Here is a 24,679-nt window from a genome sequence, read left to right as displayed (position 1 = left end):
AGGTGACTGACAACCATTCTTGTTCTACAAGCATCTGAGGCTTAGTGAATATCTCTTGGATTCCTGATTGCACGATGCATGGTTGATCGCCTGACAACCGAGTGCTCGCCTGACAAACGAGCCAACCATTCCGTGAGATCAGAGTCTTCGTGGTATAGGCAAGAACTGATGGCGGTATTCAAGAGAATCCAGAAGGTCTAACCTTGTCTGTGGTATTCTGAGTAGGATTCAATGACTGAATGACTGTGACGTGCTTCAAACCTGTAACCTACTGGGCGTTAGTGACAGACGCAAAAGAGTGATTCTATTCCGGTAGGGGAGGGAACCAAACCGGTGATTGGCAGTACTGTGACAGAGTGCGTGCATTAGCTTTCACTGCGCGGATGGGAGGTAGCTGCTGACAACAGTGAAACCCTACACGAGCTTGCCATGGAAAGGAGTAGGAAGGATTGGATGAAGGCAGTAGGAAAGCAGAGAGACGGAAGGGAAGGCATCTTCATACGCTTGTCTGAAGCTCTTACACCAATGATATACATAAGTATCACTATCTTTATCTTTATATTATTTTCGTTCATCATCATATCCATTTGAGTCTGCCTGACTAAGATTTACAAGATGACCATAGCTTGCTTCATACCACCAATCTCCGTGGGATCGACCCTTACTCGCGTAAGGTATTACTTGGACGACCCAGTGCACTTGCTGGTTAGTTGTGCGAAGTTGTAGTGATCACAATTTCGCGCACCAATGAGCAAGGATGAAAGACATAGTAAGAATGAGAAGAAATTAGAATTAAAAGTACTTCAACACAAGAAATTAACAACAATCAACAAAGAACAACAATAGAAATGAACTTTTCAAGGAATTGATAGAATTCAAAACTACAAAGTTGAATCTAAGATCTATGAGAATTGAACAATTACAAGCACTAATTGAGATTAGAGAAGATGATCTATAACATGAACAAAGTAAATTGAGAGTTGCAATAGATCTCACCAAGGAATGGTTGAGAATTGAGAAATTGAAGAAGATGAACCCTAATGAGAGGTTGGAATCTCTCTCTCTACCCAAGAGTGTAACTACCACTAGGAAAATATCTAGAACAATGTAAAAATGAGCAAAAAGTCCCCTAACCCTTCAACCCTTGGTCTTTTTAAGCTTTTCCCGCCAAGGAACTTCCCCAAAATGGGATCTCCAATTGTCTCCACGCCTAGGTCACCTGACCTTTTTAAAAAAATCATATCCGAGCATCGGCGCGCACGGGCAGAGTATGCGTGCGCGCCACTGGGGCGTCTTGCAATTTGCGCGAAAGCGTGACGTACGCGGACGCGCCCATGGGGGTCATGGCTTAGCCGCTACACGCGCCGGCTCGTAGCTTGGCTCCTGACTTTGGCTTCTGGCTGCGCAATCCATGCGGGCGCGCCAAGTACGCGCACGCGCCCTTGCTGAAGTTTCCAAAGCTCATTTTCTCATGCTCCTTACCTTTGCACCCACTTTCCTTCTCTCCTCTGGGTCATCCCTACCCTATATTCTGAAACCACTTAACACACAGGTCACGACATCGAATGGCACCAAGAGAGGATTAGAAATGTATCTAGTTTAGTGCAAAATAAGCATGTTTTCATCCGTGAGGAAAAAATTAGGAAAGGAACACAAAGTCATGTATTTTCATATGAAAAGCGTGTGGAATCATTGATAAAACCCTTGAAATCAATACAAGATAAACCCTAAAAGTGGGGTTTATCAATGTGATTACAAGAGTATCACCTTACGGACACATAGAACTTTAAGGAAAAGATCCTGAAACCAGGTTCACCATCAATGGACAGAGGGTTAAGCATTACCTTGAAGGAGATATAGAGCCAGGAGGCTCAACATTGTTACTAAGTTAGGTAAAGTGAAGTCCAGCTAAAGACATTAAAGAAGCGCCTGTTGGGAGGCAAACCAATGATTCCTTATATGTTATTAATTCTCTAATTACTTCTATTTTAATTTTCTTTTTAATTAGTTTTTTATTATGTTTTAAGTTATTTTTAATGTTAGTGATCTTGTACAGTGGTTAAATAGAGACAGAATGATAGAGAACAGCAAATATAATACCCTAGAGTAAGGAGCTTCCTGGCGTTTAAACGCCAAAAAGGGTAGGGTATTGGGCGTTTAAACACCCATGGAGGCAATAGGCCTGGCGTTAAACACAACCCAGGAGGTCCTGGCTGGGCGTTTAATGCCCTAAAGGGAGCACAAGCCTGGCGTTTTGATAGACCCCCTTTTTAGGGTTTATCTTGTGTTGAATTTAGAGCATTTTGTTAATCTTTTCTCACATTTATTTAATAAAATAGGACAGTTTCATGATTGTCTCCTAAGTTGTGATTAAATGTGAAAATATGCTTTTAGATCCTTAATTTAATAATTTTAATCTTCCTTTGATTCCACTAGATGCCTTGATGTGTTTGTTAGTGATTTCAGATTTAGAAGGCTAGGAATGGACCAAACGAGTGAAGAAAAAAGCATGCAAGTGGATAAATCACGAAAAGCCAAAGATTTGGGACAAGTCTATGGACGTGCACGCGCACTAGACGCATACGCGTGGATCGCGCAAAACCCCATGGATGCATACGCGTGCTGTACGTGTCGATGCTGGCAAGTGATTTTTAAGCGAAATCGTGCCCAGCGAATTCACAGGGCTGTGGGGTCCAGTTTGGAACTGGTACACGAAATCGTGATACACAACTTTGTGCAGCTGACAAGCAAGTGCACTGGGTCGTCCAAGTAATACCTTACGTGAGTAAGGGTCGATCACACGGAGATTGTCGGCTTGAAGCAAGCTATAGTCATCCTGTAAATCTCAGTCAGGCGGATTCAAATGGTTATGGAGTTTTGATAATTAAAAGATAAATAAACATAAAATAAAGATAGAGATACTTATGTAATTCATTGGTGGGAATTTCAGATAAGCGTATGGAGATGCATTATTCCTTCTGAATCTCTGCTTTCCTACTATCTTCATTCAATCATTCATACTCCTTTCCATGGAAAGCTGTATGTTGGGGATCACTGCTGTCAATGGCTACCTCCTATCCTCTCAGTGAAAATGGTCCTCTACGGTTTCTATACGGCTAATCAACTGTCGGATTTCTTGTCTCGGATGAAAAATACCAAGCACAGCTACCGCATGGCTAATCAGCTGTCAGTTCTCGATCGTGTCGGAATAAGATCCAATGAACCTTTTATGCACTGTCACTGTATCCCACAGTCGCGAGTTTGAAGCTCGTCACAATCATCCCTTCCCAGATCCTACTCGGAATACCACAAACAAGGTTTAGACTTTCCGGATCTCAAGAATGCTGCCAATTATTTCTAGCCTATACCACGAAGGTTCTAATCTCAGATTCAGATGCCCCATTGTTAGAGGGGAAACGATATGAATCGTTCATTAGAGTCCCAAGAGATATGCATTCAAGCTTGTTTTCATGTAGAACGAAAGTGTTTGTCAGGCACGCATTCATAAGTGAGAATGGTGATAAGTGTCACTTGATCATCACATTCATCATGTTCTTGTGTGCGAATGAATATCTTAGAATAAGGATAAGCTTGTATTAAATGGAAGAACAATAGTACTTTGCATTAATACTCGAGGAACAGCAGAACTCCACACCTTAATCTATGAGGTGTAGAAACTCCACCGTTGAAAATACATAAGTGATGAAGGTCCAGGCATGGCCGAATGGCCAGCCTCCAAAACGTGACCAAGAGATCAAAATATGATCAAAAACTAGTCTCAAAAATGATCTAAAGATGCAAATACAATAGTAAAAAGTCCTATTTATAATGAACTAGTAACCTAGGGTTTACAGAAATAAGTAAATGATGCAGAAATCCACGTTCGGCCCAACTTGGTGTGTTCTTGGGCTGAGCATTGAAGCTTTCATGTGTAGAGACTTTTCTTGGAGTTAAACACCAGCTTTTATGCCAGTTTGGGCGTTTAACTCCAGCTTTTATCCTGTTTCTGGCATTTAACGCCAAAATAGGGCAGGAAGTTGGCGTTTGAATGCCAGTTTGCGTCATCAAAACTCGGGCAAAGTATGGACTATTATATATTACTGGAAAGCTCAGGATGTCTAATTTCTAACGCAATTGAGAGTGCGCCAATTGGGCTTCTGTAGCCCTAGAAAATCCATTTCGAGTGCAGGGAGGTCAGAATCCAACAGCATCTGCATTCCTTTTTCAGCCTCTAAATCAGATCTTTGCTCAGGTCCCTCAATTTCAGCCAGAAAATACCTGAAATCACAGAGAAATACACAAACTCATAGTAAAGTCCAGAAATAAGAATTTTGCTTAAAAACTAATCAAAATATACTAAAAAGTAGCTATATCCTACTAAAAACTACCTAAAAATAATACCAAAAACCGTATAAATTATCTGCTCATCACAACACCAAACTTAAATTGTTGCTTGTTCCCAAGCAACTGAAAACAAAATAGGATAAAAAAAAAGAGAATATACAATGAATCTCACAATATCAATGACTTTTAGTCCTAATTAGATGAGCGGGGCTAGTAGCTTTTTGCTTCTGAACAGTTTTGGCATCTCACTTTATCCTTTGAAATTCAGAATGATTGGCATTTATAAGAACTCAGAATTTTTGATAGTGTTATTGATTCTCCTAGTTCAATATGTTGATTCTTGAACACAGCTACTTTATAAGTCTTGGTCATGGCCCAAAGCATTTTGTTTTCCAGTATTACCACCGGATACATAAATGACACAGACACATAACTGGGTGAACCTTTTCAGATTGTGACTTAGCTTTGCTAAAGTCCCTAATTAGAGGTGTCCAGAGTTCTTAAGCACACTCTTTTTGCTTTGGATCACGACTTTAACCACTCAGTCTCAAGCTTTTCACGTGGACCTTCATCCCACAAGCACATGGTTAGGGACAGCTTGATTTAGCCGCTTAGGCCAGTATTTTATTCCTTTAGGCCCTCCTATCCATTAATGTTCAAAGCCATGGATCCTCTTTACCCTTGCCTTTTGGTTTAAAGGGCTATTGGCTTTTTCTGCTTGCTTTTTTTTATTTCTTTCTCTCTTTTCTTTTTTTTTTCACCATTTTTTTCACTACTTTTTCTTGCTTCAAGAATCAATTTAGTGATTTTTCAGATTATCAATAACATTTCTCTTTGTTCATCATTCTTTCAAGAGCCAACAATTTTAACATTCATAAACTTCACTATAAAAAATATGCACTGTTCAAGCATTCATTTAGAAAACAAAAAGTATTGCCACCACCTCAAAATAATTAAACTAATTTCAAGATAAAATTTGAAATCCAAGTACTTCTTATTCTTTTGTAATTAGGCACATTTTTCATTTAAGAGAGGTGACTGATTCATGGAATTATTCATAGCTTTAAGACATAGACACTAGACACTAATGATCATGTAATGAAGACACAAACATGGGTAACAAATAAAGCATAAAATTGAAAAACAGAAAAATAAGAACAAGAAAATTAAAGAACGGGTCCGCCTTAGTGATGGCAGCTAGTTTTTCCTCTTGAAGATCCAACGGAATGCCTGAGCTCCTCTATGTCTCTTCCTTGCCTCTTGTTGCTCTTCCCTCATATCATTTTACATCTCATAGAGAATGATGGAGTGCTCTTGGTTCTCCACCCTTAGTTGGTCCATGTTGTAACTCAAGCCTTCCAAAGAGGTGTTGAGTTGCTCCCAATAGTTGTGTGGACAAAAGTGCATCCCTTGAGGCATCTCAGGGATTTCATGAGGACTTTCCTCATGCTCTTGTTGAGGTCCATGAATGGGATCTCTTATTTGCTCCATCCTCTTTTTAGTAATGGGCTTATCCTCTTCAATGAGGATGTCTTCCTCTATGACAATTCTAGCTAAAGTGCATAGGTGAAAAATGAGATGAGGAAAGGCTAACATTGCCAAAGTAAAGGACTTGCCAGCCACCTTGTAGAGTTCTAGAGGTATGATCTCATGAACTTCCACTTCCTCCCCAATCATGATGCTATAGATCATGATAACCCGATCCACAGTTACTTCGAATCGGTTACTAGTAGGAATGATAGAGCGTTGGATGAACTCCAACCATCCTCTAGCAACAAGCTTAAGGTCCGGTCTTCTCAATTGAACCGGCTTGCCTCTTGAGTCTCTTTTCCATTGAGCTCCTTCCACACATATGTCCATGAGGACTTGGTCTAACCTTTGATCAAACTTGACCCTGCTAGTGTAGGGATGTGAATTTTCTTGCATCATTGGCAAGTTGAACACTAACCTTACATTTTCCGGACTGAAATCTAAGTATTTCCCCTAACCATTGTAAGCCAATTCTTTGGATTCAGGTTCATACTTTGATCATGGTTCCTAGTGATCCATGCATTGGCATAGAACTCTTGAACCATTAGGATTCCGACTTGTTGAATGAGGTTGGTGAGAACTTCCCAACTTCTTCTTCGGATCGCATGTTGGATCTCCGGATACTCATTACTTTTGAGCATGAAAGTGACCTTAGGGATCACCTTCTTCTTGGTTCATAGAAGTGGTCTTGATGGACCTTTGAGATGAATCTCTCCATCTCCCATGACTCGGAAGTGAAAGCTTTTGCCTTCCCTTTCCTCTTTCTAGAGGTTTCTCTGGCCTTAGGTGCTATAAATGGTTATGGAAAAATAAAAACCAATACTTTTACCATACCAAACTTAAAAGATTTGCTCGTCCTCGACCAAAAAAAGAAAGAAAGAAGGGGAAGAAGAAGAAAATGGAGGAGACGGAGGGATAGAGTGAATTCGGCCAAGGTGGTATAAGGTGTTTGTGATGTGTGAAATTGAAGGAGGGAAGAGGGGTTTATATAGGAGTGGGGGGAAGGGTAGGTTCATGTATTTGGGGTTAGGTTTGGGAGAGAAAGGATTTTGAAGTTAGAGGTAGGTGGGGTTTTTTTGGGGAAGAGATATGGATTTGATTGGTGAGGGGTATTTGGGGGAGAGTGTCATGAAAAGATGTGAGGGAGAGAAAGAATGAGTTGAGGTTGGTGGGGATCCTGTGGGGTCCACAGATCCTGAGGGGTCAAGGACTTCTCATCCCTGCTCCATTTAGGCGTGCAAAACGCCCTTAGAGTGAAATTCTGGTCTTAAACGCCAAGCTTTGCCTATTTCTAGCATTAAACGCTAGTCTGGTGCCCATTTCTAGCGTTAAACGCCAGTCTGGTGCCCATTTCTGGCGTTAAACGCCAGTCTGGTACCCATTTCTGGCGTTAAACGCCAGTCTGGTGCCCATTTCTGGCGTTAAACGCCCAGAATGGTGCCAGACTGGGCATTTAACGCCCATCCTGCTACCCTTACTGGCGTTTAAATGCCAGTAAGTTCTTCCTCCAAGGTGTGCTTGTTTTCAATGCTGTTTTTGAATTTGCTTAGATTATTGCAGTTGTTTTTGTGTCTCCACATGATCATCAACCTAAAGAAAACATAAAATACTAATGGAAAATGGAAATTTAACATAGATAAATAAAATTTGGGTTGCTTCCCAATAAGCGCTTCTTTAATGTCAATAGCTTGACAGTGGGCCCTCATGGAGCCTCACAGATAATCAGAGCATGGTTGTGGCCTCTCAACACCAAACTTAGAGTTTGGTTTTGGCCTCCCAACACCAAATTTAGAGTTTAAATATGGGGGTTTTGCTTGACTCTGTATTCAGAGAAGCTTTTCATGCTTCTTCTCCATGTATACAGAAGGAGAACCTTGAGTCTTGAATAAAAGGTAGTCCTCCTTCAATTGAAGGACCAACTTTGCTCTGTCAACATCAATTATAGCTTTTGCTGTGGCTAGGAAAGGTCTGCCAAGCATGATGGATTCATCCTCATCCTTCCCAGTGTCTAAGATTATGAAATCAGCAGGGATGTAAAGGCTTTCAACCTTCACTAGCACATCCTCTACTAGTCCATAAGCCTGTTTCATTGATTTGTCTGCCATCTCTAGTGAGATTCTTGCAACTTGTACCTCAAAGATTCCTAGTCATTCTATTACAAAGAGTGGCATGAGGTTAATACCTGACCCTAGGTCACATAGAGCCCTCTCAAAGGTCATGGTGCCTATGGTACAGGGTATTAAGAATTTACCAGGATCCTGTTTCTTTTGAGGTAAAGTTTGCTGAATCCAGGTATTCAGTTCATTAATAAGCAATGGAGGTTCATCCTCCTAAGTCTCATTACCAAATAGCTTGGCATTCAGCTTCATGATTGCTCCTAAATACTGGGCAAGTTGCCCTTCAGCAATGTCTTCATCTTCTTCAGAAGATGAATAGTCATCAATGCTCATGAATGGTAATAGGAAGTTCAATGGAATTTCTATGGTCTCTGTATGAGCCTCAGATTCTTTTGATTCCTCATTGGGTACTCCTTAATGGCCAGTGGACGTTCCCTGAGGTCTTCCTCACTGGGAATCACTGCCTTTTCACTCTCTTCAGGTTCAGCCATGTTGGTCACAGTTATGGCCTTGCACTTTCTTTTGGGATTCTCTTCTGTATTGCTTGGGAGAGTGCTAGGAGGAGTTTCAGTAACCCTTTTACTCAGCTGACCCACTTGTGCCTCCGAGTTTCTGATGGAGGACCTTGTTTCATTCATGAAACTGAGAGTGGCCTTAGATAGATCAGAGACTATATTTGCTAAGCTAGATGGATTCTGCTCAGAATTCTCTATCTGTTTCTGAGAGGATGATGGAAAAGGTTTGCCATTGCTAAACCTGTTTCTTCCACCATTATTATTGTTAAAGCCTTGTTGAGGCTTTTGTTGATCCTTCCATGAGAAATTTGGATGATTTCTCCATGAGGGATTATAGGTGTTTCCATAGGCTTCACCCATGTAATTCACCTCTGCTATTGCAGGGTTATCAGGTTCATAAGCTTCTTCTTCAGAAGATGCTTCTTTAGTACTTTTGGATGCATTTTGCAATCCATACAGACTCTAAAAAATCATATTGACTTGCTGAGTCAACATTTTGTTTTGAGCCAATATGACATTCAGAGCCTCAATTTCAAGAACCCCATTCCTCTGAGGCGTCCCATTATTCATAGGATTCCTTTCAGAGGTATACATGAACTGGTTATTTACAACCATTTTAATGAGTTCTTGAGCTTCTGCAGGCATTTTTTTTAGGTGAATAGATCCACCTGCAGAATGGTCCAATGACATTTTAGACAATTCAGACATACCATCATAGCATATATCTAGGATGGTCCATTCTGAAAGCATGTCAGAAGGACACTTTTTGGTCAGTTTCTTGTATATTTCCCAACCTTCATAGAGGGATTCACCTTCTTTCTGCCTAAAGGTTTGAACATGCACTCTAAGCTTTCACAGCTTCTGAGGAGGAAAGAATTTGGCTAACAAAGTTATGACCAGCTTATCCCAAGAGTTCAGGCTATCTCTAAGTTGAGAGTCCAACCATATCCTAGCTCTGTCTCTTATAGCAAAAGGGAAAAGCATAAGCTTATAGACCTCGGGATCAACTCCATTAGTCTTAACAGTATCACAGATCTGTAAGAATTCAGTTAAGAACTGAAAAAGATCTTCTAATGGAAGTGATTTAAGAGAATTTGTCGTGCCAGTCTAGAATTTCACAAATGAAATCTTCGTTGCAAGTATAGTTCTAAACCAACAAACGATCCCCCCAATAAAAAATTTGGTTGTCACATGTACAAACCCCAAATAAGAATTAACAGGAGTATTTGGACTCCGGGTCGTCTCACAAAGAATTGCAATGAAGTGAATGATTATTGGCTATGAAGGAACAAAGGGGGTTTGATTGATAAAGGGGCAAGAAAGTAAAGGGGGGCAAGAATTTAAATGACAAGAAGAGTAAATCAAGCAAGTAACTAAAGAAGGCAAGTAATAAAAAGAGACATTCATGGCAAGGGTTGAGAACATAGGCTTTCCATCCTAGTTATGCAATGATTAATTCATCTTATTTAGTCAACTCCAACACATAGGGAGAAAGTCAAACAAGATTAATCAATCATATCACAATAATAAACAAGAATTTTTCTTATTACGTCATCTCCGAAGATGGAAGAAGGTATCATGTTATCCCCATACTCGGAGAAAGTCTAATAACACTAGTTAACCTCAATCCAAATGTACTAATCAACTCAGTAATGGAATTAGCAAAAGATTAGAGTCAATGGAAATCATATTAACTAACAATTCTAGATCACCAACATTAGTTGTGTTTTCATGACTCAAGATTGCCTAATTACTCTTTCCAAGCCAATAATGCTCAAAATTTACTCTAACATCCTTCCAAGCATTTTGTCAAACACTTGGAAGGCATACAAGGAAAGCATAGTAAATTGCAAGGAAAGATAAAATCTAACAACTACCAATTGCAAGGAAAATGAATCACAACTCAAATCAACAATAAAAGAACATCAAACATTAAATTGCACTAAAAGTAAATCAAATCCAACAAGAGCATCCATTAACAAAAAAGAGAAATTAACATGAAAACTAAGAAAATCAAGTAGTAGGAACAAGAAATCATAAAAGAAACAAGATGAAAACATGTAATTGAACCTAGATCTAAGATGGAAATGTCCTAAACCTAACCTAATTCTAGAGAGAAGAGAGAGCTTCTCTCTCTAGAAACTAAACTACATGATGCTAAGCTACAACCAAGTGCTCCCCCCTTTTGCTTGGGCTTCAATTCTGCATGAAATACACTTAGTAACAGGTTGGAATCGGGCCTGGGCTGCTCAGAAATCGCCCCCAGCGCGTTGCCTTTAAGTGAGACACGTGCGATTATCGGCGCGTACGCGCCATGTGCGCGTGCGCATCGATTGGCTATTTCTTAATCCACGCGAATGCGTCATGTACGCGTGCGCGTCTCTATGCGAAATCACTTTTACGCGTGCGCGCCTTGTATGCATGCGCGCCCATCGATGCATTCCCAATTCTTGTTTCCTCATGCATTCTCCACTTTGCATGCTTTTCTCCTCATTTTTTCCATCCAATACTTGCCTTATGAACCTGAAATCACTCAACAAACACATCAAGGCATCGAATGGAATTAAAGTGAGTTAAAATCACCAATTTAAGGGCCTAAAAAGCATGTTTTTACACTTAAGCACAATTCAAAGGAGAATTACAAAACCATGCTATTTTATTGAATAAATGTGGGAAAAGGTGTTAAAATTCCCCAAATTAAGCACAAAATAAACCACAAAATTGGGGTTTATCAAATCTCCCCACACTTAAACTAAGCATGTCCTCATGCTAAAATCAAGAAAGAAGCAAAAGGGTATCATATTTATTCAATGCAAACTAACTAGATGCAATCTATCTAAATGAATGCAACTACTTGGTCAAAATAAGTCAACTTCCAAGAATACATATAAGTACAAGGGTTAAAGCATAGCAATCAAAGCAAACCCACAATTGAATTGAATCATTGAAAGATTTTATAAACTGATGCCAGGGCATCTAGGCTAGTTTCACTAACCTTTTCTTTACTGTTTTAGGGTAGTTTCATGCATTTTCCTAGTAAACAAGGCAAGTTTTGGGTGAAAATACACTTACACCTTCATTCAAGCAACTATTGTGAATTTTGCATAATTTCATGATATTTTTGCCACAATTACAAGATATTTTAATGCTGCATAATCTCATGATTTTGGCTAGAGCTTTGATGCACTTTAGTTGCTTGATTTCAGGACAAATGAAGCATGGAAGAATCACGTTAGCATTCACGTTAACTTAGTTAACGTGACTACTAACGTAGGATGGCAATTGGCTTGCAACGTTAATGAGAAAAGTGATCACCAATAACGCCTGCGAAGCCATTTATAGCCTACGTTATGAGCCACGCTAACTAAGTTAACGTGGTACTTAACGTAGAAGGAAAGGAGGACTCCACGTTGATGAGAAACCTGAACTCCAATAACGTTTCTCCTCAATGTTAGTGGTAAAAGTGAACACCACTAACGTTGGGAAACTAGGCAATGCCCCACGTTAAGAGTCACGTTAACTAAGTTAACGTGAACTCTAACGTGGACAAGGATCAACAATGCCAACGTTAGTGACACTCACTTTTGTCACTAACGTTGGATCATTTTCATTGCCTACGTTAACTCTCACGTTAATATTGTTAACGTGAAAGTTAACATGGAGTGGGGTTCAAAGAACCAACGTTAGTGACACTCACTTTTGTCATTAACGTTGGAAGATGGCTTCATTACTATGTTAAAAGCCACGTTAACTTAGTTAATGTGGGTTCTAACGTAGGGGATTAAGGCAATTAGAGCGTTAGTGACAAAGGTGAGTGTCACTAACGCTCTCAAAGGTGATAGGTGCCCACGTTAAGAGCTACGTTAGCTAAGCTAACGTAAGACCTAACGTAGGAGGCAAAAGGCAAGCATCGTTAATGGGAAAAGTGATTCCCATTAACGTTTGCGAAAAGGGGCACAAGCCAACATTAATGGGAAAAGTGAGTCCCATTAACGTTGGCCAAGAATTGAGAAGGAACGTCAGAAGTCACGTTAAGACTTCTAACGTTGAGAATAACGTGGGCATATAAGGGTGGAACGTTAGTGGAAAAGGTGAATGCCACTAACGTTCTCGCACCCAGAAATGTATTCCACGATTAATCTCACTAAATGCCCAGGCCTAATTCATATTTCTCTGCAAGCTGGGCCCACTAAAGATGAGAATTGCTTCAACTCAAGGTCCAAAGCCCACATCCAAGACTTGAAGAACTCACTAGAAGATCATGAAGAGTAGTATATATAGGAGTAGTTTTGAACTAGATAGGAACTTTTGCATCTTGGAGAACTACTCTCTGCATATTTACTTTTCTGTACTTCTAGCATGGATTCTTCTTTTCTGCCATTTTTGATTCCTAGAGCTATGAACAACTAAACCCCTTTCATTGGGTTAGGGAGCTCTGTTGTAATTTGATGGATCAATATTAGTTTTCATTCTTCTTCTTCTATCTTTTCTCTTGATTTTACTAGAAAGCTTTCAATCTTAATTCAATTGGTTAGTTATCTTGGAAAAGAAACCCTCCATAATTGGATCTCTTCGGAACCTTGGAAGAGGAATGAAGAGATCATGCTAGAATTGCTTTTTCATGCTGGACCAATTTGGGTTGGAATGGATATGTGACTATAATCCTCTCAATACTTGAATTGGGAAATGTATGTGGTATAATCAGTGACCATACTTCATCTCTTCTCATGAGCAATTGACCAAGGAATTGGCTATTGATCAAGATTTGAGAGATTGCATTACCAAGGGATTGGGATTCAATCACTTAAGATTGCCAAGGAGATCAATGAATGCATTGATTGAGGAAGAGATGAGAATGAACTTGATCCGGAGAATTGCAACATCACCTAAACCCAATGATCTCCCCATTTCTGATCTTACCCATTCTCTTTAATTTCTGCTATTTACTTTTATGAGCATTACCCCAATTCTCCATTTAAGATTCTGCACTTTAATTTCTGCTATTTACTTTCTAGTCATTTAAATTTCTGCATCTCAATCTAAATTCTGTTTAGCTCAACTAGCATATTCTTCTAACTAAAGTTGCTTGACCAATCAATCCTTGTGGGATTTGACCTCACTCTATAGTGAGTTTTACTTGACGATAATTCGGTATACTTGCTGAAGGAAAATTTGTTGAGAGACAAGTTTCCATGCATCAAGTTTATGGCGCCGTTGCCGAGGATTGATTTTGAATCAACAATGATTAAGCTAGAAGATCACTAGATTGAGCATTTTTTTTCCGTTATTCTTTTCTATATTCAGTAATTTACCTTAGTTTGTTCTTAATTTCTTCCTCACCCCCTATACCCTATCTATTTTCTGTTCTCTTTTCTTAGTTTATCATAATTCAGCTCACTAACCCATTAACTGTTTGATAAATTGCATCACTCACACTAACAATCATTCTAACAAAAATTGTCTTCACTATATCTCCTGTTGTGCATTCTGTTTGTTGTATGACAGGGAGAAGAGAAGGAATCTCAACATCCTTTGATTCAGAGCCTGAGAGAACCCTTTGGAGATGAAAAAGGGAAGCAAGAGGAAAAAGAATTGTTGGTGCTGAGGAAGAGGAAGAGTATTTTGAACCCAATATGGAAGAGAATTTGGAGAACAATCATGAAGAAGAAGCTCATAATCATGCCAGAGAAGCAGCATTCAGAAACCCACCATTCATGCCAACAATTTCGAGCTAAAACCTCAGCTCATCACTTTGGTGCAAAATAATTGCTCATTTGGAGGAGGTGCTCAAGAAGACCCTAACCAACACTTGACCACCTTCTTGAGGATTTGTGACACAGTGAAGACAAATGGAGTCCACCCGGATGTCTATAGGTTGCTCTTGTTCCCCTTTTCACTCAGGGACAAGGCAACAAAGTGGCTTGAATCCTTCCCAAAAGAAAGCTTGACAGATTGGGAGGGGGTAGAGAACAAGTTTTTAGCAAGATTTTATCCTCCTCAAAAGATTAATAGGCTAAGAACTGAGGTGTAGACTTTCAGGCAACAAGATGGTGAGACACTTTATAAAGCATGGGAGAGATTCAAAGACTTGACAAGGAGATGCCCACCAGAGATGTTTAATGAGTGGGTTCAACTTCACATCTTCTATGAAGGTCTTTCCTATGAGTCAAAGAAGGTTGTAGATCATTCATCAGGAGGTTCTTTAAACAAGAAGAAAATCGTTGAAGAAGCCATAGATGTCATTGAAACAGTTGCTGAGAATGACTACTTCTATGCCTCTGAAAGAAGTAACACTAAAGGAGTAATGGAGCTGAACCACATGGATGCACTATTAGCCCAAAACAAGATGATCACCAAGCAGCTAGCAGATTTTACCAAGAAGGTGGAAGAGAACCAAGTTGCAGCAGTGGTGCACGAAATTGTGATCATCAATGGCGCCATCAACATGGTACGCTCAATTGAAATCTCAACTCTTTATCACAACTTCGCACAACTAACCAGCAAGTGTACTGGGTCGTCCAAGTAATAAACCTTACGCGAGTAAGGGTCGATCCCACGGAGATTGTTGGTATGAAGCAAGCTATGGTCATCTTGTAAATCTTAGTCAGGAAGATTCAAATGGTTATGAATGATATATGAATAAAGCATAAAGATAGAGATACTTATGTAATTCATTGGTGAGAATTTCAGATAAGCGTATGGAGATGCTTGGTCCCTTCCGTCTCCCTGCTTTCCTACTATCTTCATTCAATCCTTCTTACTCCTTTCCATGGCAAGCTGTATGTTGGGCATCACCGTTGTCAGTGGCTACAATCCCGTCCTCTCAGTGAAAATGTTCAACGCACCCTGTCACGGCACGGTAATCATCTGTCGGTTCTCAATCAGGTTGGAGTAGAATCCATTGATTCTTTTGCGTCTGTCACTAACGCCCAGCCTTCAGGAGTTTGAAGCTCGTCACAGTCATTCAATCATTGAATCCTACTCAGAATACCACAGACAAGGTTTAGACGTTCCGGATTCTCTTGAATGCCGCCATCAATTCTAGCTTATACCACGAAGATTCCGATTAAGGAATCCAAGAGATAAACATTCAAGCCTTGTTTGCTTGTAGAACGGGAGTGGTTGTCAGGCACGCGTTCATAAGTGAGAATGATGATGAGTGTCACATAATCATCACATTCATCAAGTTCTTGAGTGCGAATGAATATCTTGGAATAAGAACAAGCTGAATTGAATAGAAGAACAATAGTAATTGCATTAATACTCGAGGTACAGCAGAGCTCCACACCTTAATCTATGGTGTGTAGAAACGCCACGGTTGAAAATACATAAGAACAAGGTCTAGGCATGGCTGAATGGCCAGCCCCCAATGATCTAAGATAGCATAAAACTCAAAGATAGCTACCAAGATGAAAATACAATAGCAAAAGGTCTTGTTTATAAAGAACTAGTAGCCTAAGGTTTACAGAAATGAGTAAATGACAGAAAAATCCACTTCCGGGCCCACTTGGTGTGTGCTTGGGCTGAGCATTGAAGCATTTTCGTGTAGAGACTCTTCTTGGAGTTAAACGCCAGCTTTTGTGCCAGTTTGGGCATTTAACTCCCATTCTTGTGACAGTTCCGGCGTTTAACGCCGGGCAGTTTTGAGCTGATTTGGAATGCCAGTTTGGGCCATCAAATCTTGGGAAAAGTATGGACTATTATACATTGCTGGAAAGCCCAGGATGTTTACTTTCCAACGCCGTTGAGAGCACGTCAATTAGGCTTCTGTAGCTCCAGAAAATCCACTTCGAGTGCAGGGAGGACAGAATCCAACAGCATCTGTAGTCCTTTTCAGTCTCTGAATCAGATTTTTGCTCAGGTCCCTCAATTTCAGCCAGAAAATACCTAAAATCACAGAAAAACACACAAACTCATAGTTAAGTCCAGAAAAGTGAATTTTAACTAAAAACGAATAAAAATATACTAAAAACTAACTAAAACATACTAAAAACATATTAAAAACAATGCCAAAAAGCGTACAAATTATCCGCTCATCACAACACCAAACTTAAATTGTTGCTTGTCCCCAAGCAACTGAAAATCAAACAAGATAAAAAGAAGAGAATATGCAATGAATTCCAAAAACATCTATGAAGATCAGTATTAATTAGATGAACGGGGCTTTTAGCTTTTTGCCTCTGAACAGTTTTGGCATCTCACTCTATCCTTTGAAATTCAGAATGATTGGCTTCTATAGGAACTCAGAATTCAGATAGTGTTATTGATTCTCCTAGTTAAGTATGATGATTCTTGAACACAGCTACTTTATGAGTCTTGGCCGTGGCCCAAAGCACTCTGTCTTCCAGTATTACCACCGGATACATACATGCCACAGACACATAATTGGGTTAACCTTTTCAGATTGTGACTCAGCTTTGCTAGAGTCCCCAATTAGAGGTGTCCAGGGTTCTTAAGCACACTCTTTTTGCCTTGGATCACAACTTTATTATTATTTTTTTCTTTTTCTTTTTCTTTTTCTCTTTTTTTTTTCGCATATACTCTTTTTTTTTGTATTCACTGCTTTTTCTTGCTTCAAGAATCATTTTTGATTTTTCAGATCCTCAGTAACATGTCTCCTTTTTCATCATTCTTTCAAGAGCCAACCATTCATGAACAACAAATTCAAAAGACATATGCACTGTTTAAGCATACATTCAGAAAACAAAAGTATTGCCACCACATCAAAATAATTAATCTGTTATAAAATTTAAAATTCATGCAATTCTTCTCTTTTTCAATTAAGAACATTTTTCATTCAAGAAAGGTGATGGATTCATAGGACATTCATAACTTTAAGGCATAGACACTAAGACACTAATGATCACAAGACACAAACATAGATAAACATAAGCATGATTTTTCGAAAAACAGAAAAATAAAGAACAAGGAAATTAAAGAACGGGTCCACCTTAGTGATGGCGGCTTGTTCTTCCTCTTGAAGGTCTTATAGAGTGCTTGAGCTCCTCAATGTCTCTTCCTTGCCTTTGTTGTTCCTCTCTCATGATTCTTTGATCTTCTCTAATTTCATGGAGGAGGATGGAATGTTCTTGGTGCTCCACCCTTAGTTGTCCCATGTTGGAACTCAATTCTCCTAGGGAGGTGTTGATTTGCTCCCAATAGTTTTGTGGAGGTAAGTGCATCCCTTGAGGCATCTCAGGGATTTTATGATGAGTGGGATCTCTTGTTTGCTCCATCCTTTTCTTAGTGATGGGCTTGTCCTCATCAATGGGGATGTCTCCCTCTATGTCAACTCCAACTGAATAACAGAGGTGACAAATGAGATGAGGAAAGGCTAACATTGCCAAGGTAGAGGACTTGTCCGCCACCTTATAAAGTTCTTAGGCTATAACCTCATGAACTTCTACTTCTTCTCCAATCATGATGCTATGGATCATGATGGCCCGGTCTATAGTAACTTCGGACCGGTTGCTAGTGGAAATGATTGAGCGTTGGATAAACTCCAACCATCCCCTAGCCACGGGCTTGAGGTCATGCCTTCTCAGTTGAACCGGCTTCCCTCTTGAATCTCTCTTCCATTGGGCGCCCTCTTCACAGATGTTTATGAGGACTTGGTCCAACCTTTGATCAAAGTTGACACTTTTAGTGTAAGGGTGTTCATCTCCTTGCATCATGGGCAAGTTGAATGCCAACCTTACATTTTCCGGACTAAAATCTAAGTATTTCCCCCGAACCATTGTAAGCCAATTCTTTGGGTACGGGTTCACACTTTGATCATGGTTCTTGGTGATCCATGCATTGGCATAGAACTCTTGAACCATTAAGATTCCGACTTGTTGAATGGGGTTGGTAAGAACTTCCCAACCTCTTCTTCGGATCTCATGTCGGATCTCTGGATATTCACTCTTTTTGAGTTTGAAAGGGACCTCGGGGATCACCTTCTTCAAGGCCATAACTTCATAGAAGTGGTCTTGATGCACCCTTGAGATGAATCTCTCCATCTCCCATGACTCGGAGGTGGAAGCTTTTGCCTTCCCTTTTCTCTTTCTAGAGGTTTCTCCGGCCTTGGATGCCATAAATGGTTATGAAAAAACAAAAAGCAATGCTTTTACCACACCAAACTTAAAAGGTTTGCTCGTCCTCGAGCAAAAGAAGAAAGAAGAGAGTAGAAGAAGAAGAAATAGAGGAGATGGAGGTGGCTTTGTGGTTCGGCCAAAGGGGGAGAAGTAGTATTTAGGGTGTGTGAAAATGAGGGAGTGAAGATGGGTTTATATAGGGGTGGAGAGAGGGGTAGGGTTCGGTTATGGGTGGGTGGGTTTGGGAGGGAAAGTGGTTTAAATTTGAATGGTGAGGTAGGTGGGGTTTTATGAAGGATGGATGTGAGTGGTGAAGAGAAAGATGGGATTCGATAGGTGAAGGATTTTTGGGAAAGAGGTGTTGAGGTGATTGGTGATTGGGTGAAGAAGAGAGAGGGTGGTGGGGTAAGTGGGGATCCTTGGGGTCCACAGATCCTGAGGTGTCAAGGAAAAGTCATCCTTGCGCCAAGTGGCGAGCAAAATTGCTCTCTGTGCCAATTCTGACGTTAAACACCGGGCTGGTGCCCATTTCTGGCGTTTAACGCCAACTTTTTGCCCTTTCCTGGCGTTTAACGCCAGTCTGGTGCCCCTTTCTGGCGTTAAACGCCCAGAATGGTGCCAGACTGGGCGTTAAACGCCCATTTGCTACCCTTACTGGCGTTTAAACGCCAGCAGCATCTTCCTCCAGGGTGTGCTATTTTTCTTTCTGTTTTTCATTCTGTTTTTGCTTTTTCAATTGATTTTGTGACTTCCCATGATCATCAACCTACAGAAAACATAAAATAACAAAGGAAAATAGATTAAATATAACATTGGGTTGCCTCCCAACAAGCGCTTCTTTAATGTCAGTAGCTTGACAGTGGGCTCTCATGGAGCCTCAAAGATACTCAGACCAATGTTGGAACCTCCCAACACCAAACTTAGAGTTTGAATGTGGGGGTTTAACACCAAACTTAGAATTTGGTTGTGGCCTCCCAACACCAAACTTAGAGTTTGACTGTGGGGGCTCTGTTTGACTCTGTTTTGAGAGAAGCTCTTCATGCTTCCTCTCCATGGTGAAAGAGGGGTATCCTTGAGCCTTAAACACAAAGGATTCTTTATTCACTTGAATGATCAATTCTCCTCTGTCTACATCAATCATAGCCTTTGCTGTGGCTAGGAAGGGTCTGCCAAGGATGATGGATTCATCCATGCACTTCCCAGTCTCTAGGACTATGAAATCAGTAGGGATGTAATGGTCTTCAATCTTTACCAAAACATCCTCTACAAGTCCATAAGCTTGTTTTCTTGAATTGTCTGCCATCTCTAGTGAGATTCTTGCAGTTTGCACCTCAAAGATCCCTAGCTTCTCCATTACAGAGAGAGGCATGAGGTTTACACTTGATCCTTGGTCACACAGAGCCTTCTTAAAGGTCATGGTGCCTATGGTACAAGGTATTGAAAACTTTCCAGGATCCTGTCTCTTTTGAGGTAATTTCTGCCTAGACAAGTCATCCAGTTCTTTGGTGAGCAAAGGAGGTTCATTCTCCCAAGTCTCATTACCAAATAACTTGTCATTTAGCTTCATGATTGCTCCAAGGTATTTAGCAACTTGCTCTTCAGTGACATATTCATCCTCTTCAGAGGAAGAATACTTATCAGAGCTCATGAATGGCAGAAGTAAATCCAATGGAATCTCTATGATCTCAGTGTGAGCCTCAGATTCCCATGGTTCCTCATTAGGGAACTCATTGGAGGCCAGTGGACGTCCATTGAGGTCTTCCTCAGTGGCGCTCACTGCCTCTTCATCCTCTCCAAGTTCGGCCATGTTGATGGCCTTACACTCTCATTTTGGATTCTCTTCTGTATTGCTTGGAAGAGTACTAGGAGGGAGTTCAGTAATTTTCTTGCTCAGCTGACCCACTTGTGCCTCCAAATTCCTAATGGTGGACCTTGTTTCAGTCATGAAACTTTGGGTGGTTTTGATTAGATCAGAGACCATGGTTGCTAAGTCAGAGTGGCTCTGCTTAGAATTCTCTGTCTGTTGCTGAGAAGATGATGGAAAAGGCTTGCCATTGCTAAACCTGTTTCTTCCACCATTGTTGTTGTTGAAACCTTGTTGGGGTCTCTGTTGATCCTTCCATGAGAGATTTGGATGATTTCTCCATGAAGAATTATAGGTGTTTCCATAGGGTTCTCCCATGTAATTCACCTCTTCCATTGAAGGGTTCTCAGGATCATAAGCTTCTTCTTTAGATGAAGCGTCCTTAGTACTGCCTGGTGCAGCTTGCATTCCAGACAGACTTTGAGAAATCAAATTGACTTGCTAAGTCAATATTTTGTTCTGAGCCAATATGGCATTCAGAGTATCAATCTCAAGAACTCCTTCTTCTGATTTCCAATTGTTCACAGGATCCTTTCAGAAGTGTACATGAATTGGTTATTTGCAACCATTTCAATTAGTTCTTGAGCTTCTGTAGGCGTCTTCTTCAGATGAAGAGATCCTCCAGCAGAGCTATCCAATGACATCTTGGATAGTTCAGAGAGACCATCATAGAAAATACCTATGATGCTCCATTCAGAAAGCATGTCAGAGGGACACTTTCTGATCAATTATTTGTATCTTTCCCAAGCTTCATAGAGGGATTCACCTTCCTTCTGTCTGAAGGTTTGGACTTCCACTCTAAGCTTACTCAATTTTTGAGGTGGAAAGAACTTTGCCAAAAAGGCATTGACTAGCTTTTCCCAAGAGTTCAGGCTTTCTTTAGGTTGTGAATCCAACCATATCCTAGCTCAGTCTCTTACAGCAAATGGGAATAGCATAAGTCTGTAGACTTCAGGGTCAACCCCATTAGTCTTGAGAGTGTCACAGATTTGCAAGAATTCAGCTAAAAACTGATGAGGATCTTCCAATGGAAGTCCATGGAACTTGCAATTCTGTTGCATCAGAGAAACTAATTGAGGCTTAAGCTCAAAGTTGTTTGCTCCAATGGCAGGGATAGAGATGCTTCTCCCATAGAAGTCGGGAGTAGGTGCAGTAAAGTCACTCAGCACCTTCCTTACATTGTTGGCATTGTTGTTGTTTTCGGCTGCCATGGGTTCTTCTTCTTTGAAGATTTCAGTTAGGTCCTCTACAGAGAGTTGTGCCTTAGCTTCTCTTAGCTTTCGCTTCAAGGTCCTTTCAGGTTCAGGGTCAGCCTCAACAAGAATGCTTTTGTCTCTGCTCCTGCTCATATGAAAGAGAAGAGAACAAGAAAATATGGAATCCTCTATGTCACAGTATAGAGATTCCTTGGGTCAGAGAAAAGAAAATAGAAGGAAGAAGTAGAGAAGTCGAACTTATCAAGAAAGATGGAGTTCGAATTGTGCATTAAGGAATAGTGTTAGTCCATAAATAGAAGGATGTGAGAAGAGGGGAAGAAATTTTTGAAAATAAATTAAAAAGATTTTAAAAACATTTTGAAAAACTTTAATTGATTTTCGAAACTAAGATTGAAAAAAAAATCAAGTGATTTTTGAAAAAGATTTGAAATTAGAAATCAAAAATATGATTGAAAACTATTTTGAAAAAGATGTGATTAAAAAGATATGATTTGAAAAACAATTTAAAAAGATTTGATTTTAAAAATTCATGACTTGCCTAACAAGAAAAGATATGATTCAAACATTAAACCTTTCTCAACAGAATAGGCAACATACTTGAAATGTTCAATCAAATCATTAATTGTTAGCAAGTATCTTTGAAAATGGAAAGAAATTGATTTTGAAAACATATGATTGAAAAGATATGATTTGAAAAAGATTTGATTTTGCAAAAATTTTGAAAACTTGAAAAAAAATCTGCATTAAAAACAAAATCTTCCCTCTTGTGCCATCCTGGTGTTAAACGCCCAAAATGGTGCACATTCTGGCATTTAACGCCCAAAGCACTACCCTTTTGGGCGTTAAACGCCCAACTAGGCACCCTGGCTGGCGTTTAAACGCCAGTTTGCCTTCCTCACTGGGCGTTTTGAACGCCCAGCTTTTTCTGTGTAATTCCTCTGCTGTATGTTCTGAATCTTCAATTCTCTGTATTATTGACTTGAAAAGACACAAATAAATTTTTTTTTTTGGATTTTTATTAATGAGGAATAATCAAAATGCAACTAAAATCAAATAAACAATGCATGCAAGACACCAAACTTAGCAGTTTGTATACTACTGACACTAACAAAGTGAGAATGCATATGAGAAACAACAAAACACTCAAGTCAAGAGAATTTTAAAGATCAGAGCAATGAAATCATCAAGGACAACTTGAAGATTAATGAAGACACATAAATGAATGCAAGACGAACAGAAACATGCAATTGACACCAAACTTAACATGAGACACTAGACTCAACAAAAAACATACAATATTTTTGGTTTTTATGATTTTATAATTTTTTTTGGATTTTTCGAAAATTAAGTGGAAAAGAAAATAAGGATATAAAAATTCTTAATGAGAATTCCAGGAATCATGCAATGTTAGTCTAAAGCTTCAGTCTAAGGAAATTAGACATGGCTAGCCAAGCTTCAGCAGGACATTGCATTCAAGAGCTAAATTGATGAGAATCAATCAGCTTTGGTGATGATAAGAACATCACCTTGAAACACTAGAATTCATTCTTAAGAACTCTGAAGAGAAATACCTAATCTAAGCAACAAGATGAACCGTCAGTTGTCCAAACTCAACAATCCCCAGCAACGGCACCAAAAACTTGGTGCACGAAATTGTGATCATCAATGGCGCCATCAACATGGTACGCTCAATTGAAATCTCAACTCTTTATCACAACTTCGCACAACTAACCAGCAAGTGCACTGGGTCGTCCAAGTAATAAACCTTACGCGAGTAAGGGTCGATCCCACGGAGATTGTTGGTATGAAGCAAGCTATGGTCATCTTGTAAATCTTAGTCAGGCAGATTCAAATGGTTATGAATGATATATGAATAAAGCATAAAGATAGAGATACTTATGTAATTCATTGGTGAGAATTTCAGATAAGCGTATGGAGATGCTTGGTCCCTTCCGTCTCCCTGCTTTCCTACTGTCTTCATCCAATCCTTCTTACTCCTTTCCATGGCAAGCTGTATGTTGGGCATCACCGTTATCAGTGGCTACAATCCCGTCCTCTCAGTGAAAATGTTCAACGCACCCTGTCACGGCACGGCTAATCATCTGTCGATTCTCAATCAGGTTGGAGTAGAATCCATTGATTCTTTTGCGTCTGTCATAACGCCCAGCCTTCAGGTTTGAAGTCGTCACAGTCATTCAATCATTGAATCCTACTCAGAATACCACAGACAAGGTTTAGACGTTCCGGATTCTCTTGAATGCCGCCATCAATTCTAGCTTATACCACGAAGATTCCGATTAAGGAATCCAAGAGATAAACATTCAAGCCTTGTTTGCTTGTAGAACGGGAGTGGTTGTCAGGCACGCGTTCATAAGTGAGAATGATGATGAGTGTCACATAATCATCATTCATCAAGTTCTTGAGTGCGAATGAATATCTTGGAATAAGAACAAGCTGAATTGAATAGAAGAACAATAGTAATTGCATTAATACTCGAGGTACAGCAGAGCTCCACACCTTATGGTGTGTAGAAACACCCACCGTTGAAAATAGAGGACTCTTTCTTGGAGTTAAACGCCAGATTTTGTGCCAGTTTGGGGCGTTTAACTCCATTCTTGTGCCAGTTCCGGCGTTTAACGCCGGGCAGTTTTGAGCTGATTTGGAACGCCGGTTTGGGCCATCAAATCTTGGGCAAAGTATGGACTATTATACATTGCTGGAAAGCCCAGGATGTCTACTTTCCAATGCCGTTGAGAGCGCACCAATTGGGGTTCTGTAGCTCCAGAAAATCCACTTCGAGTGAAGGGAGGTCAGAATCCAACAGCATCTGCAGTCCTTTTCAGTCTCTGAATCAGATTTTTGCTCAGGTCCCTCAATTTCAGCCAGAAAATACCTGAAATCACAGAAAAACACACAAACTCATAGTAAAGTCCAGAAAAGTGAATTTTAACTAAAAATGAATAAAAATATGCTAAAAACTAACTAAAACATACTAAAAACAATGCCAAAAAGCGTA

At 39.9% G+C, this 24,679-nt stretch overlaps 2 non-coding genes across 2 annotated transcripts; one reads left to right on the top strand and one right to left on the bottom strand.

Annotated features, from left to right (window-relative positions):
* Positions 1-14,516: 14,516 nt before the first annotated feature.
* LOC130953409 (small nucleolar RNA R71) lies at positions 14,517-14,624 on the bottom strand. The gene has a single exon (XR_009075579.1). It is a non-coding gene; the product is annotated as a small nucleolar RNA R71 (small nucleolar RNA).
* Positions 14,625-21,144: 6,520 nt separating this feature from the next.
* LOC130953265 (small nucleolar RNA R71) lies at positions 21,145-21,252 on the top strand. Its single transcript, XR_009075436.1, has one exon. It is a non-coding gene; the product is annotated as a small nucleolar RNA R71 (small nucleolar RNA).
* Positions 21,253-24,679: the final 3,427 nt, after the last annotated feature.

This window comes from Arachis stenosperma, chromosome 9 (assembly GCF_014773155.1).
Source record: "Arachis stenosperma cultivar V10309 chromosome 9, arast.V10309.gnm1.PFL2, whole genome shotgun sequence".
Lineage (NCBI taxonomy): Eukaryota > Viridiplantae > Streptophyta > Magnoliopsida > Fabales > Fabaceae > Arachis > Arachis stenosperma.
Note: the sequence above shows the minus strand (reverse complement) of the source record. Positions and strands in the feature narration are given on the sequence as shown.